We start from the raw sequence: 16,491 nt of genomic DNA, 5'->3' as shown, positions 1-16,491 counted from the left end.
ATCAAATACCACTGAGCTAACTCTATGTGTTTAACCTACTTAATTTAGTTTGAATACAAGACCTATCCAAATATAAAGCAAGATTTCCCCCCCTGAAAAATGACCCTTAGCAATAAGAGCTGTGTTTCAAAGTTTTCAAATTATTTTATCTTGATGAACAAAGTGCAATTTGGAAAAAGCCACATTAGCATCTAAAGATTTCAGTGATGCTAGTTTTGGCAACAATGAAAAAGGAGGCATATATTATAATAGACTCAGGAACTGTTCCCGAGGGCTTGACCTCACGATTCCAAGTGTTATAAGTCACTTAAAGAGGCCCTTTAAAGATAGAGAGCAAGATAGGGACAAATAATTGTAAGCAACATTCATTTAATTAACTAGAATTTTAAAAACTGAAAAAAGGCTGTGGAAAGTAAGACTGAAAACTATCTTGAGGCAAAGTGCTGCTGTGTGGGATGAAACTGAATTTTCCTAAACTGTCATTTATTATTCATATCGGAATCATTAGTCTGATTGACTCAAAAATGAGTGCTTATGTAACTGCTTTTAAATGTTCCCATTTTTTCATTTATTCATTTTCAGTAACTGTCTTAAAAAAAAAAAAACAAAGTGTTTTTCTCCCTTAATGTAACATAGTAAAAGTTATTGGCTACACTGTAGAGATCACCAATATACAACTAAAAGGGGAATTTAAAAAAGTTGTCTAATGATATATGACTACTTGGGATACAGTTTCCAGCAACAACTTAATACACAGATTCAAGAAGTACCACATCACAAGCACTTCAGATGGAGGGTGGAAATGATGTATTCTGGAAATATGGGGAGATGACTCAGAAAAGGGGCTCTAATGATGATAAGGAGGCCTGTGAAGAGTGTAACATTTTATGATGTGAGAGGATCTGAGCCACATTTTGAATTCAACATTTTTGATGTCATGATTCTAAATGTGTCACAAAATTAATAAATTGAAAAATACAGACAGGCAGCTGGTTATGTCATCAATATCCCTAAACATTTCAAGCAGACCCCAAAACTTAAAAAAAAATTTTCTCTTTGGAAAGATGGGGAATCATCTTGTCTTGGGATACACACAGTCTTTTTTTTTTTTAGTGCAAATATATTTTTTTTAAATCTGGAAGGAACACTCCAGGCTTGAAAAAGTGATTATCTTGGCAGAGTCTGGGTCCTTTGATTTCTTTTTTTTAAACAACAAGCAAGTATTACTTTGATAATCAGACATGCATATAAACAACACAGCTTTATAACGTGAAGCTCACCGAAGGGCACAGTAAAGCAACAGTTCCCACCCTCAGCCACACCCTGGAAACATCTGGGGAGCTTTAAAAAAAAAAACCCCATCCCACGCCTGGTCCTACCCTTGGTGACTCCAGTGAAATGTTCTGGGGTGGGGCCCAGGCCTTGGGGTTTCTTAAAGCTCCCCACGTGACTCTAATATGGCACAAAGATGAGAATTATTATTAAAGCAAAAATTTTCAAAATTTTCTGCAGAACATGTTACTAAGTGCCTTTCAGAAAATAAGAAGGTTCCACAGTCAAAGAAGCAGGTTTCTTCCCTGCAAGATTTCTCAGAGCCTGTACTATGCAAATGTGTACCAAGATTTTTACAAGAGGAGGACACAGTACAAGGTGGATAGATATCTCTGTGTGCGTGTGTGTGTGTGCGTGTGTGTGTGTGTGCTAGTGCGTGCGTGCGTGTGTGCTCAGCATCCTTTCTTTCCAGCAGCCATGTTGTTAGCAAGTCCTGGCCATTCTACCTCCTAACCTGCCCCCCTCCTCACCCTCCACTCCCTCCCATCCTGGTTCTGTCCTCCACCGTCTCCCATCTGGACTATGGCAGAAGCCTCCTCCCTGCTCTCCCACTGGCCCTATAAATTCACTGCCTACAAAGGTGGACTACAGAGATCCTTGGGGCACACAGAGTTTGAAAAAGCTTCTGTTCCCACCCCTGAGACTCCCTGCAATGTCCCAACTGCCACCCAATGATCATGGAAGGGACCTGTCTTAAGGTAAAAGTGCATCATGGACAGCCCAGCTGCTGCAGAATGAACCTGGGTTCTCCACCACGCCATCCATGTTGAGTTGCCCAATCACCAGCCCAGAAGGCAGCCCCAAAACACTTGGACTTGAGGTTGGGGAGCCCACACATTTCCTGACAGCTTAAGTCAGCACAAATGGGGTTTGCTACTACTTATAGCCCAAAGAATCCAAACTAAATGCTCTCTATTAAATGACCCTATTTCATTGCTCAGAAGTTTTTTCACGAAGTAAAATTATATTATTTGTTTCTCTTCTGGTTTCTTATCTGTCTCCCCTTCAAGAATGCCAGCTCCGTGAGAGCAGGGACGTTTGTCCGTCTTGTCCATAGTTAAGTCCCTTGGACCTGAAACACTGTCTGCCAGAGAGCTGAAACTCAGCATTTGCTGAAAGAATGATTGAGCTCATTTGATTCTTTCAACAGCTCCAAAAGGTAGGTGTTAACAAATACCAAACTCCTCCTCACAGCCACGCAGACCCTGCATGGTCTGCCCCCAGCTTCCCCTCCCCAACTCCGTATCCTACAGTGTTGCTGGCCACCTTCCAGTTCCTTCCCAGAACCAAGCTCCTTCCCAGCTCCAGAACTCCGCTGATGCTGTTCCCTCTACTGGGACTGCTGCCCCCATCCATTAAGGTCTACACATCCTTAAGGCTCCCCTCAAACGGCAGTCCTTATGAGAGACATCTCCTGACCTCTCGAAACATGTCAGGTCCCCCCGGATAGGCTGTCATGGCACCTCCATCAGGGCACTTAGTGCAGATGTAATGACACAGCGGCTTCTATGAATTCTTACTGAGGTTCTGTTTCCTCCACCGAACCTCTGTACTTCCAGAGCCCTCTTAGAAAACCCGGCACACAGTAGGTGCTTAATAAATACCACACTTGCCTATTGTGGCCAGGATATTTACTGCTCACTGAATACCCACATGCTCCCACATCCCAGCCCCTTGCAGTTAGTTAGGCAAGGCCACACGGCTAGTTCTGGGTGTGAGCAGAGGTGGCCTGCGTCACTCTGGCCTTGGCATCTAAGTGCTGCGGTGTGACCCTCTAGTTCCCCTGTACTGCCGTGGTGACCCTGGAGACTGTGTGTTCCAGTTGTGATGCTACAAGACAGGGGAGCCCCCCCCCCCCGCCCCATCCTGGGTCCCTGAGGTTCAAGGCAAAGCCCCCAGCTGAGCTGACTTGGGTCATGAGTAAGAAATAGACATTTGCTGGGTTCAACCTCTAGGATTTCAGGGTTAATTTGCTCCTGCAGTGGAATCTTGCCTCTCACTGGCATTCTGTGTGAATGAATGAAGGCAGACACAACTGTGATTACAGACTGGGAGGTGAGGAGCAAGGCGGTGGCCTTCAGCTGGCAGTTCTGAACTCAGGGCGAGAGGGGCAGACTGCATAACTACTCCCCGGGGAATCGCCACTTTCAGTGCCTGATGAGGCAGATGAAAGGACCCAGAGCCCCCACTCCCTTCAGACAGAGCCTGAGGCCTCGGGGCGCTCATCAAACACAGCTCCTAAGGGATCACAGCCAAGTCTCAGCCCCTGGGAATTGGGAAGAGGCTGCTCAGAAGCCAGCAACACCCTGGGAAAACCCTATTAGTTAGGGGAAGCTGAAACAGCAAGGCTGCATGAAGGGCCTGGGCTAATTCGGGCTGACAACCTTTCCTCGGAATCACCCACTGGGGCTCTGCCCTCCCAGCTCCATCCCAGAGAATAAATCACACTGTCAGGTCTAATTTGGGACTCGGCTGATGGGTTGAGCAGAGAGAGCATCCATGCGTTCTGGCCACAGAGGTCAAGGGCAGCCCACACGCTGGAGGCCAATGTGAAAGGCCTGGGGACTAATTGGAAAGGGGACTGGGAGACCGGAAGCTATGGGTTTCCAATACCCACCAAGGAAACTCCTCTCTTCTCCCGTAAAATTTCTGGCCCAGGCCTCAGTTGTACAAGCCCTGTTTCCAGAGCACAGTCCAGCTATATCCAGGCACCATGCTAGCTCAGGGCTGGGCACGAGGTAAACACTCCTATTTGCTGAATAAATAATCCTAACAGCAGCAGTGAGTGCTTATTATTCTCTTCCAGGCTGGTGACCAGGCTGCCTAACTTCCGACATGCAGTAAAGGGTAATGAATCTAAGTGGCCACCAGCACCATCTCATCTGTTATATGACTACTTCGGCCAGGCGCTAAGTACTTGAGATTCACAGTCGCGTTGTAATTCCCAAAACAACCTTAGGAGGAAACAGAAGCTCCCAGAGTTAGGCTCCCTACTTGGGGCTCGTCAGTGATCAAGCTAAGACTAGACCCCAGGTTAGCTGGACTCTGTGCTCTCGGCCACTGTGTCAGCCCGTTGTGATGGATTTCGCAGCCTTCAAGAAGCTGGCCCTGAAGCCCCAAGCCAGTGTCAGGTGTCTCCTCTGAGTTCCCACGGCCCTGTGGCTTTCCCTCTTAGGACTCTCATGACTCTGGGCTGTTTACCTACAGAGCTTTCCCCAAATACTCTCTATCCAAGAGGGTATCCCTGTAAGCCTAGTGCTCAAATGGGATATGTTTGCTGGATGGACGGATGGAAACCCAAGTCCAAACCCTTCATCTTACAGAGGAAGGGGGTGGAGATTCAGCAAGGAGAGCTGCAGTGAAAGAGTTTCACTGAAGAAAGGGGAGGTGGAGAAGAGGGGGGAAATTGCTCCTTGACAAATCTCTATTCTTCCTTCAAAGCCCAAAGCTGCTTCCAGGAGACCTCCCTGACCCCCAGGCTTGCCTGGGCACTTCCTGTGGGCTCTCATCAGCCCCTGGGGTTCCCGCATACAGCCCTGACCACCCTGGGCTGTCACTGTCTGAGGGCCTGCTCCCTCCCTGGACGAGGAGCCCCCCAAGTACAGGGTCCGCTCAGCCATGAGGCCGTCTCACCCACACCACTACACTACAGGGATGGGCACCGAGGGGGCGCAAAGTAAATGTGTGTTGAATCAACCAGCAGAACCCCAAGAAAGGAAAGAAGGCTGGAAGCGTCATTCTGGGAAGAAGAGTTAAAAGCACAGGTACAGTGTGTTTGGAAAAGGAGGCCAGGAGAAGACTCTGCCATCTGCAAGCCACCAAGGGCTGCCAGGAGGAAGATGTGTGGCTGGTGCCCTTCATCAGGACTGGACCAGAACCAGTGAGAGACAGTTACACAGAACGGATGTGATTCACAAGGAAGCTTTTTAATGATCAAAACTTCCCTAAAGCAAAATATGCTGCCCTGTCCCTCCCTTCCTAGATGAATTTAAACTGAGGTCAGATAGCTAGCAGTCTGGGACCCCAGGACCTCTTACGAAGCGACAAAGTGTAGTGGCCAAGAGCGAGGGCTCTGGAGACACTGCAAAGGTTCCCACCCTGGCTCCTCTGCTTGATAAAGGGCGTCACCACTCTCTGCCTCAGTTTCCAAGTCATTACTATGGAGAGATCACAGCAGTGACATCATAGGGTGGGTGGAAGGACTGAATGAGATCATGCACGTAAAGTGCTTACAGCAGGGCTCGGCATAGAGTCTGCACCCATTAATGTTCATTATTATTGTTTTTGTTCCCCTGTGGAGCCAGACACTGTTGGCTGGATAACCCAACTGACACTCTCAGTTCCCTTTTTCTCTGGCTTCCTCCTCAGGAGAGGCTGAAAAGCCAAACAACATTTCTCACCTTCCTTGGAATAGGGAGAGGCTATGTGACCCATTTCTGGTCAATGAGATGTAAGTGGAATCTTCTGGGGAGGGGGATTCTGGGATTGCTGAAGTGGTTCAGAACTGAAAGAAAACCACACTGCTTGGAGTTGACTCTCCCCCTTCCTTGTTCCAGTTGTAGCTGCAAGCAGCAACCTTGCAACCATGAGGGAAAGGCCAAGGGAATCAAGGAGGCCCCAGCCCGGACGTCCCTCAGCCTCTGAACTGACATCGGCAGCCAAGTACCTCTGGGTTTGTTGTTATGGGAGAGAAATTGAGCCTCATTTGTTTAAGCTGCTGTGAGCTGGGTTTTCTGTTTTTGCTGCTGAAAGCATTCCCGGCTGATACACCCATCATGACACAAATGCCTCAGGGCACATGTCCACGGTCATCGTTTGCCAGCCTCAGTTCAGGTCCCCGGCTGAGAACCCCTGATCCAGAGGAGAAAGAGTGGAAGGTCAAGACAGGACAGCGTTTACCAAACCTCACTAGCTGTGCTTCACCCTTCCTTTTCAACTGCATCTATGTCTCAGCTGTACAATTACTTACTTAATAGTTCCCTTAAATCAACTCACTTTTAAACTTGAATATATATACATATATGTAAAACAAAATCTACATTCCTACCAAAACAAAAAACTGGTATCTTTTGTTCCAAAGGTAACTTAATGAATAAATACAATGAGGGAATTCCCTGGTGGTCCAGTGGCTAAGACTCCACGCTTCCAATGCGGGGGGCCTGGGTTCGATCCCTGGTTGGGGAACTAGATCGTGCATGCCGCAACTAAGACCTGGCACAGCCCAATAAATAAATATTTAAAATAAATAAATAGATAAATAAGTAAATAAATAAATACAGTGAAAATGAACAAAAGATATTCATCCACATATCCCTGAAAGTTAGCTGATGTAGCATAATTTGGGTTCGATGGACAAGCAAGAATTCCTCATTTCTGTCTTCTATCGGGGAAAAAAAATCAGCAGATCTGGCAAGACTTGGCATTTCCCCAGGGCAACAAGTGGGCTAGAGCTCAGTAGGGGCTGCCCCTCAGAGAGGTAACACGTTTTCCTGTTTGCCACAATTCCTGAAACCCTGTTCAGAAGTGAGAGAATTCGTTTAGCTCTCCTGGCTGGCAGATGGAAGAATTAGGTCGGGGTCCTGCCTTGTTCCTTCCCTTCAGGGCCTCCTCAGAGAGGCCTTCCTGGATCACCTGGTCTAAAATCACCCCCTTGGACTTCCCTGGTGGTCCACTGGTTAAGACTCCGTGCTCCCAATGCCGGGGGCATAGGTTCGATCCCTGGTTGGGGAACTAAGATCCCACATGCCGCACGGTGTGGCCAAAAAAAATAAAAATTAAAATAAAATAAAATCACTGTTGCTCCCAGTCAGTCCTCTTTCCTGCTTTACTGATCCTTGTAGTACTTATCCCCACATTTACTCGTTTGTCTGCTTATTGTTTTATCCTCCAGTAGGATGTCAGTTCCTGTAGGGAAAGGATTGTGTTTGTTTTGTTCATTCCTGAATCCCCAGCGCCTGGACCATAACAGTAGGTGCTCAGAGGCCTTTGTTGAGTGAAGGAAAGAAATGAATGAAGGAACAAATGAAACCCTGTCTCCTGCTTTCCAGTCCCTAAGGCGCTCGTTACCATGTAGGAATGACGCCGGTCCTCCTGTGGTTTAAGAGGCAATACTAGGAATTCACTCAGAAACTGGAACCTTTTATCGCATTAAAAAGGGACGAGCTAGATTAAAATGAGTATCTATGACGCCACACAGATATATGCTAATAACCGAATAACTGAAATAAATGAGGGAGAAGGGACAGGTCTCCCTTAACAGAACCAATTATGTGGACAATTCATAAATGTAGAAGAAATGAGGGATGTACAAAATTCACCATTAGGGAGATACCACAGTGATAACTGTTGCAGGCAAGATTCACCCTACCAATGCATGCCAAAATGAGCACGTGCAAGTTCAAGGAGAAACAAGTGTAGTCTCAGAGCACCTCCCCCGAGATAACTATCAATTGCAAAGGGAAAAACCAGTTACTGGGCAGTGGAGTAACCCAGCAGACAGCACCTGCTGGAGTAACCCAGCAGACACTGGGCAGTGGAGTAACCCAGCAGACAGCACCTGGATGAAGTGATCCAGGTTAACAGCACCAGTGATGAGACACGTGGACCCGCTGGTGCCGTGCACCGAGGCGGGCCCCTCACCTCTGCCAAATAATGCATAAGCTCAGCCCTGTCATGAGGAAACATCAGACAAAGCCAAACTGAGACAATCCACAAAATAGCAGGACAGCTCTCTTCCAGAGTGTCACGGTCATAAAAGACAAGGAAAGACTGAGGAACCGATGCGGACTGGAGGAGGATTAAAGAGACATGACAACTAAATGCAGTAAGGATCCTGGATAGGGTCTTGGAAAAGAGAAAGGACATCGTAGAAAAACTAGTTGAAATATGACTGAAGTCTATAACTTAGTTCATAGTACTAGACCAGTGGTCATTTCCTAGTTTTAATAGTTGTGCTACAATTGTATAAGATGGTAGCATTTGGGGATGCTGGGTGAAGGGTAGATAATGTGAACTCTCTGTACTATTTTTGTCACTTTTTTTAAGTCTAAAATTCCTTTAAAATAAAAAAGTTAATACAGAATTGTATGGCCATCATCAAAAAGTCTACAAACAATAAATGCTGGAGAGGGTGTGGAGAAAAGGGAACCCTCTTGCACTGTTGGTGGGAATGTAAATTGATACAGCCACTATGGAGAACAGTATGGAGGTTCCTTAAAATACCAAAAATAGAACTACCATATGACCCAGCAATCCCACTGCTGGGCATATACCCTGAGAAAACGATAATTCAAAAAGAGTCATGTACCAGAATGTTCACTGCAGCTCTATTTACAATAGCCAGGACATGAAAGCAACCTAAGTGTCCATCAACAGATGAATGGATAAAGAAGATGTGGCACATATATACAATGGAATATTACTCAGCCATAAAAAGAAACGAAATTGAGTTATTTGTAGTGAGGTGGATGGACCTAGAGACTGTCATACAGAGTGAAGTCAGAAATACCGTATGCTAACACATATATATGGAATCTTAAAAAAAAAAAGGTTCTGAAGAACCTAGGGGCAGGACAGTAATAAAGATGCAGACGTAGAGAATGGACTTGAGGACACGGGAAGGGGGAAGGGTAAGCTGGGATGAAGTGAGAGAGTGGCATGGACATATATACACTACCAAATGTAAAATAGCTAGTGGGAAGCAGCCGCATAGCACAGGGAGATCAGCTCGGTGCTTTGTGACCACCTAGAGGGGTGGGATAGGGAGGGTGGGAGGGAGACGCAAGAGGGGGGAGATATGGGGATATATGTATATGTATAGCTGACTCACTTTGTTATAAAGCAGAAACTAACACACCATTGTAAAGCAATTATACTCCAATAAAGATGTTTAAAAAAACCAGAATTGTGCCAAGAAACATCCCTTAATGGAAATCTGGCCCCAAGAGACTGTCCCACAAACAAGCTCCAGGTACCCGGGCAGAGCCTTAGGCCAGGATGAAGGAACATGAAGGGACCTAAGAAACAGCCAAGGGAGAGGATACTGTCTAGATTTTTTTTTTTAACTTTTGGTTTTGGCCACGCCACACGGCTTACGGGATCTTAGTTCCCCGACCAGGGATCGAACCCAGGCCCTCGGCAGTGAGAGTGCAGAGTCCTAACCACTGGACCGCTGGGGAAGTCCCCCTGTCTAGATGCACTAAGTTCCCAAACTCGACTGACTGGTCCCTGCAACTCAGCCAACACCACTATCTGCGTCCAGAGCCTGGACGCCAGAATCTTCTGTTCTCCCACTTGCCACGCTACTGGGGTCTCTTGGTGATTCAAGGATCAGACAGCACCCCCTCTCCCAAGCCCCTTGTGGCATCCTGCCAACAAGGGTTGACATCCTCGTTTAGGAATGCCCCACTACCACCTGGACTGCCCCACACCTGAGGCCCCTTTCTTTACTTGGTCGGGGCCAAAGAAACCAAAGAGGGTGCTCACTAGCAAGAAACCCAGAAACCTAATTATAACACATTCAAAATCTTTATATTACAGGTAAGTACTTATCATGTGTACATAGTTTAATTTCGTGTAACTACCTACACTATACTTTCAGCCTACAGATAAACAGCGCATCCACACATGGGGTGATGGGGCCATTCTGTATCTTAACTGTGGTGGCAGTCACACAACGGCATGCATTTGCCTAAACTCAAAGAACCATAGACCAAAAAGTGAATTTCACTCTGTGTAAAATTTAAAATGGAAATTGAAAAGTTAAAAAAAAAAGACTGTGATACACTGATGGATGCTATGAACGAAGATCTTCAAGATACACTACCACTGGGGACAGTGGGAAACATGCTGCAGAAGCGTCATCCAGCACGGCTTCTTTTTTCTCTATGTAAGAAATTAAAATAATGAGGGTGTATTTGGATAAGGAGGAATGTTCACGAGCAGGAAGAAAGGTCCAGCCAGACACCCACCCAACTACTGACTGCAATGACCTCGGAGGGAAGATGTCAGACTGTGGGTGTTGGGAGGGACAGGGAAGGAGTCACACATCTTTCCCTTGGCACTCTTTCAAACAAAAATTTTTTTAAATAATAAAGAGGCTTACATGTATGAGCCGTAAAACTTAAGCAAATGAAAGTCACACGAATCTCAGTACTCAACCTTAGTATGTTCTGGATACTAGTGCTCCTTGAGGGTCCCAGGAGGGCCGAGGTCAAAGACTGTGCATCTGCGGAGAGAAAAAAAACGAGGTTACATCTTTGGCCAGCATGAGCCTTCCTGCTGTAGTATCCACCTGTCATTCACGAAGTCACTCCCTCAACAAATATTTATTGAACGCCTGCTGCGTGCCAGGCACCGAGGGTACACCCGTGACCAAGACAAAGTCGCTGTCCTCAGGGGGCAGACACTCCAACAGGGGAGGGAGACACTGAACAAACGCAATCCTCAGCCAGGGAGCGGCGGCACCTTGATGGAGACTAAGTAGGCTGAGGAGAGCAACGGGCTACTGCTTCACAGGGAGGTCAGAGGAGGCCTGAGGACAGAGACCTGAAGACAGGAGACCACGAATTGGGTGACTATCTGGGAAAGAGCCTTCCAGGCACAGGGACGGCCACTGCACAGGACCTGAGGCAGGAGGGCAGTGGGGAGGGGGCGGGGGTTGTGGAGAGAGAGAGAGAGAGAGAGAAGGACATGAGGGCAGGGAGGTGACGGGGCAGATGGAAGCCCATTATAAAGACACTGCCTCAGACAACTGTGAGCAGAGGAGTGGCAGAGAAAAAGCACTGGCTTGTAACTTTGTATTATTATTATTTTTTTTTGGTGGTACGCGGGCCTCTCATTGTTGTGGCCTCTCCTGTTGCGGAGCACAGGCTCCGGACGCGCAGGCCCAGCAGCCATGGCTCATGGGCCCAGCCGCTCCGCGGCATGTGGGATCTTCCCGGACCGGGGCACGAACCCGCGTCCCCTGCATCGGCAGGCGGACTCTCAACCACTGCGCCACCAGGGAAGTCCCAGTAACTTTGTATTATTAATTTCTGTTTTTGAATATTGAGTATGGTTGTGCATATTTGAGTGGGTATTTCATGGATGAATGAATGTCTCCAGGCCAAGAAACTACTGTCTGCATTGCTCACCATCACATTTTGGTTTAGGCCAGGCACTTACTAAGCCAGGGAGATGAGATCTGAGAGGACAACCTAGAACCTTCCTATACGCTAAACAATGACTCTCACTCCCTATGTGCCAGGCTCCATCCTAGCAGAACGTGCCGACTCATTTCGCTCCCCCAGTAACCCTAGAGGCTGCCCAGCCAGTCAAAAGTACGCTGCAGGTGGAATGAACCCAGGCAACCTGCCTCCAGTGCCTGTTCCTGACCACCTGGCCAGGTCACGTGGTCATGGCGGTCAATGAAGACAGGGCTAACTGCAGGCTGGCAAGGCCTCTCCCCATCCTTCCCCAATGCTGCCATGTCCACATGCCGTCCACATGCCAAGGCCGACCTCAAATGCCAGCCAGCTTCTCCAGGGGACCTCAGAGGAAGGAAACCTAGCAAGCAGCTGGCCTACTTTCCAGAGTCCAGGAATCAGGATAGCTTCAATAATCTTGCCCTTAGGGGTTCTGGAGAAGCCAAAAGGGGTTCTTTACCTTTCTCAGGCCAGGGACCCTTGTTGACAGCCTAGTGAAGAAGGGTTTGGGCTCCTTCTCAGAATCATGTGTTCAAATGTGCAAAATACAATACACAAGATTACAAGGGAAATCGATTATATTCAGATATCAAAATATCTGTAAAACAGGGCTTCCCTGGTGGCACAGTGGTTGAGAGTCCGTCTGCCGATGCAGGGGACACAGGTTCGTGCCCCGGTCCGGGAAAATCCCACATGCCACGGAGCGGCTGGGCCCGTGAGCCATGGCCGCTGAGCCTGCGCGTCCAGAGCCTGTGCTCCACAACGGGAGAGGCCACAACAGTGCGAGGTCTGCGTATTGCAAAAACAAACAAACAAAAAAAAAAAGAAAGAAAATATCTGTAAAACAAAACCTAACCTGAGATACAGTAATATTTGTGCTTCTTTGTGAATGCTTTAAATTATGAGATCTTAGTGGTGGGTCCAATAACTACAGTAATTTAGAAAGAGATGAGTGTAAACAGTACCTTGTAATATCTACAACAACTGTAATGTGACATGGAAAACGTTGGTTTTTTGTTTTTTGTTTTTTTTGCGGTACGTGGGCCTCTCACTGTTGTGGCCTCTTCCGTTGCGGAGCACAGGCTCCAGACGCGCAGGTCCAGCGGCCATGACTCACGGGTCCAGCCACTCCATGGCATGTGCGATCTTCCCGGACCAGGGCACGAACCCGTGTCCCCTGCATCGGCAGGAGGACTCTCAACCACTACTCCACCAGGGAAGCCCATGGAAAACGTTTTGATCTCTAGCAGCGACAAAGTCACAGGCGTTGCTGATACAACGTGGTTTTTGGCCCTTGTTCAGAAGGAATGGAAATGCTAAATTTTAGTTAGATAGTAGAGAAAATAAAGATGTAATTTTTTCCCCAGTCAACTTCACAATCCTCTAAATTCCATCCAAGGACCCTTCAAGGGTCCGTGGACCTGAGATTAAGAACCCCTATGCTAGCCTGAGACAGGGTAAAGGTGGAGCATGTGCCCAGGGAACGTAACAACTAGGGGGTGTGTGGCAGATTCAGATCCTCGTGAGTTTCGTATGGGAAGGGGTCCTGAGCATTGGTGGTTTTGGTTCATCCTGCATCCATTTCCCTTTCCAGGTCGGCCCTCCGAACCTCATCTTTCTCACTCAGCCCATGGAATTCCTGTGGGAATGAGCCAATCCATGGGTTGGTAGGGGAGAGAGTGGTGTCACAAAACCCAGGCCTGGCCAATAAAGCCACCGCATCTCCTCTTCCCCGTCCCCAGCCTCAGACATGGCTCAGGGTGGCCCTGGAACCAAAGCCGGGCTGATTAGGTCCACTAAACAGTCTCAGGACATGTGCTGGGATTACGGGGAAATCTCTGGGGCTGCTAAATTGGTTGCATATATATGTGGAGCTGCCTCAGAGCCTATCTGACCATAAAACCAACAACGGACTGCAGCCAAGAGATGGAAGAAAACAGGGTCCTGGCAGCCCTGAAGCCATTACACATAGAATGTTCCAGGCTGTGAGTTCAAACATTTCCTTTTATACTTATGCAGGCTGACCTGAATGTCTATTTGTTCACGCAACCGAATGACTCTCAACTAACATAGAAGGGAAGAAGTGAGTACGGTTCTTGACAATTCCCAGAGCTTACGACCAAGCCACTTAGGAAAGCATAAAATAAAATTAGAAACAGTTACTATACATTGAATCAGCAAATACAGAAAAACACACACCCTTTGAAAGATCAGAAACAGCATCTTGGGTAGTTGCAATCCCTAAAGCTGGTCTATGAAACACTAACAATTTTGATTTTCAAGATGCTTGGCAGGCCAGGAGGGAACCAGAAGTACCCAGAACATTTTCCTTTATCACCAGACTTCCCATTAAAAAAATTCCTGGGATGATCAGAAAGCCCCTGCAATAAAGCTCCTGTAAAATTGTAATCACTGCCTTTTAAATTGCATCAGAAATTGCTTTTCTGCCACTCATTTTCCCCCCTTTCTTTCTCTAGAGTGATGTTCATGGCTCTTTAAAGGCACATTAGCAGTGACGTGCAGTGCTGCCACGTCCCTCTGAGCTGAGAATCTACTCCCTGTCAAGTGGAGGAAGCTGTGATGTCCATCAGTTTGAGGTCCCTGATACACAGGAGGGGCCGCAGCAGATGCTGAAGGGTTGTAGAAATGGCAGCAAAGGCAGGCTACAGCGCCAGGAATTCAGCCAGGACCCCAGACATCCCAGAGCCCCTCTTACACCACCTGGGAAGGGAAGATGCCCTTGGAATTGCTTCAGCAGCTCCAGCACCTACCAGAGCAACAGCCCTCGCTCATCTGTCACATAAGTCACAGTCACAGGGCTGCACACCTCGCTTCCCAGGTGTATACCAAGAAGTAGAAGCCAAGATGAGAGAACCTGGGAGTGAGAGCAGGTCCGGCCTTGACTCGTAGCCTGATGGTTCCTCCCCTCAGCCGCAGTGATTGGCTCTGGGAGAGACACATGATCCAAGCAAGGCCAATCAGAGTTGGCCCTGGAAATTTTGCTGGATTACTGGGGGAAAGAAACGGGTGTAAGGCAGGGGCTATTGAAGGCTTCTTTGCCACCTGAGGGAGGGGATGGACACCTAAGAATAAAGTCAAAGGTGAAAGAAGCAGAATCCAGCAGTGGGGAAGGGTGTATTCCTGACAAGAATACCTGAGTGCAGACTCCAGTCAGGCTAGCTCTGAGATTTCAGGTCCCAGAGCCATTAACTTCCCTTTGCAGTTTAAGACAGTTTGAGTTGGGGAGATTCTGTCATTTACAACAGAAATAACTGACTGATAGAACTGGAAGGGACCTCAGAAATCAATACAGCGCTCCTTCATGTTCCAGTGAATACAATCCTTGTGAGGGGCTGACAAAACAAAACTATGGCATGTCTCTCCAGGAAACACACACACACACACACACACACACACACACACACAACTATTTCAAGGATGTCAAAGATCTCTGAAGCCTCTGTTCATAGGAACTGGGTGAAGAACTCTTCCAATCTAGTCTGATCTGCCCACTTGACAGATAAGAAAACTGAGGTTCAGAATGCTGAGATGACTTGCTTGGGGCCCAGGGCCAGCTGGAGGCAGAGCCAGGCCTCCCTAGAGTCCCAGGAGGTTTCACCTTGAACTCCCCTGAGTATGGTCCTTGGGGAGACAGCAGAGGGTAAGGGGGGTAGCGGGCGAGGCTCCAGGCCTCTGCACCCCCATTCACCTACAGCAGCTCCACTTTTTTCTGTTTTTAAAAATGGGCTTTCAGGGAAGTGTCTGACAAAAGTTCCATTACTCCACAAACAACATCCTGAAAACCAATCGCTTATATCCCATTTCGAAGTATTTACATGTTAATGACCTTGGTTTCCAGCCTTGCTGAAATCCTGTGAAGCCGGCATTATTGCATGCCATGGCTCTGGGCGAGGTGCTTCTGCAGGGCCAGCCAGCCAGCCAGGGCGCTGCTCTCCTGACCCCAAGGCAGACTCAGCCCATGCACCTGGGCCTTCCTGTTCCTGCACTCCTTCCCTCGTATTTCATCTCAACTCACATGGAAAAGACCATCCATTCGCACCTCACCACGAAGACCAAGGAAGGAAGAAGGGGTGGCTAATCTGACTGGTCAGAGCCTGTGACTGTTGCTGGCACCCGCTTTTCCAGTGCACAGAATTAATAGCCCAAAGACTGGGACCAGAGCTACTAGCTCTTTTCTCTCCCTGCTCCCAGAGACGGCAGCTTTCTCTTCTGCTTTGTCTCGGAACAGGACACACCCCCTAGGCGCCCAACCTCTAAGAGGGCCTGGCCACATGCACCCCTCCTGACCAAGCGGTGATGGGGGCGGCCAGGTGTCTAAGTGGCTGATCTAGGCATTCAGATTTGAGCTGAAGGAGAAGCAAGCCCACAGGGGCCTTCTGCTACAAGTTGCATTCTCCTTTTTAGACTTTACCAGAGATTCACATTGCGGCATCGGGGACCTACTCCCCTACTAATAAAGTGGTTCAGTCGTCCTTCATTTAGAGAAGATTCCCATTATACCCATCCCCATCCTGTCTTTGAAATAGTGACTTAGGAAAATCTCCATTCATTTAACTGCCTCTACCCACCTGCCAACAAAGAAACGCTGCTTTGCGAAGAGAGGACTTTGCCTTGGGAAAATCTAAGCCCTCAATCACTATCCTGTATGACAGCTGCTGGGATCACCTTGTAATTAATCATGTTTTCTCTTATGACCTATATTCTATTAATAACATACACTAACGATTCAGCACTGGTTCTTTCACTGATTGATTCAGTCCACAAATGTGACTAAGGCTGTATTGCTGACTACGAGGGTCTTACATCCCCACCTTCTGTCCTCTCCCCAGCCCCTCCCCTCCCACAAGGGAAGCATCATGGTAATGGGCTCTGAACACGGGGCTCTGAGGACTTCACTGTGCCGGAGGGTCTAATGGCTGCCCTGCCTCCAGCCCAGCCCAAGTAACTCTGCGGT

At 47.9% G+C, this 16,491-nt stretch overlaps 1 protein-coding gene across 13 annotated transcripts in view; it reads right to left on the bottom strand.

Annotated features, from left to right (window-relative positions):
- Positions 1–16,491, bottom strand: part of SIPA1L3 (signal induced proliferation associated 1 like 3) — a 237,324-nt gene that overhangs the window by 131,220 nt on the left and 89,613 nt on the right. For 12 of the 13 annotated variants that reach the window (XR_003427365.1, XR_003427367.1, XR_003427366.1 and 9 more), the window contains exon 2: positions 10,492–10,558. The gene's annotated coding sequence lies outside the window, so the exon portion shown is untranslated. Of the gene's footprint in view, positions 1–10,435; positions 10,559–16,491 lie in introns of all 13 variants that reach the window. The other variant, XM_027079390.1, reaches the window with a different exon arrangement.

Source organism: Aethalodelphis obliquidens, unplaced genomic scaffold, assembly GCF_003676395.1.
Source record: "Aethalodelphis obliquidens isolate GAN/ISIS:26980383/991018 unplaced genomic scaffold, ASM367639v1 scaffold43, whole genome shotgun sequence".
NCBI lineage: Eukaryota > Metazoa > Chordata > Mammalia > Artiodactyla > Delphinidae > Aethalodelphis > Aethalodelphis obliquidens.
Note: the sequence above shows the minus strand (reverse complement) of the source record. Positions and strands in the feature narration are given on the sequence as shown.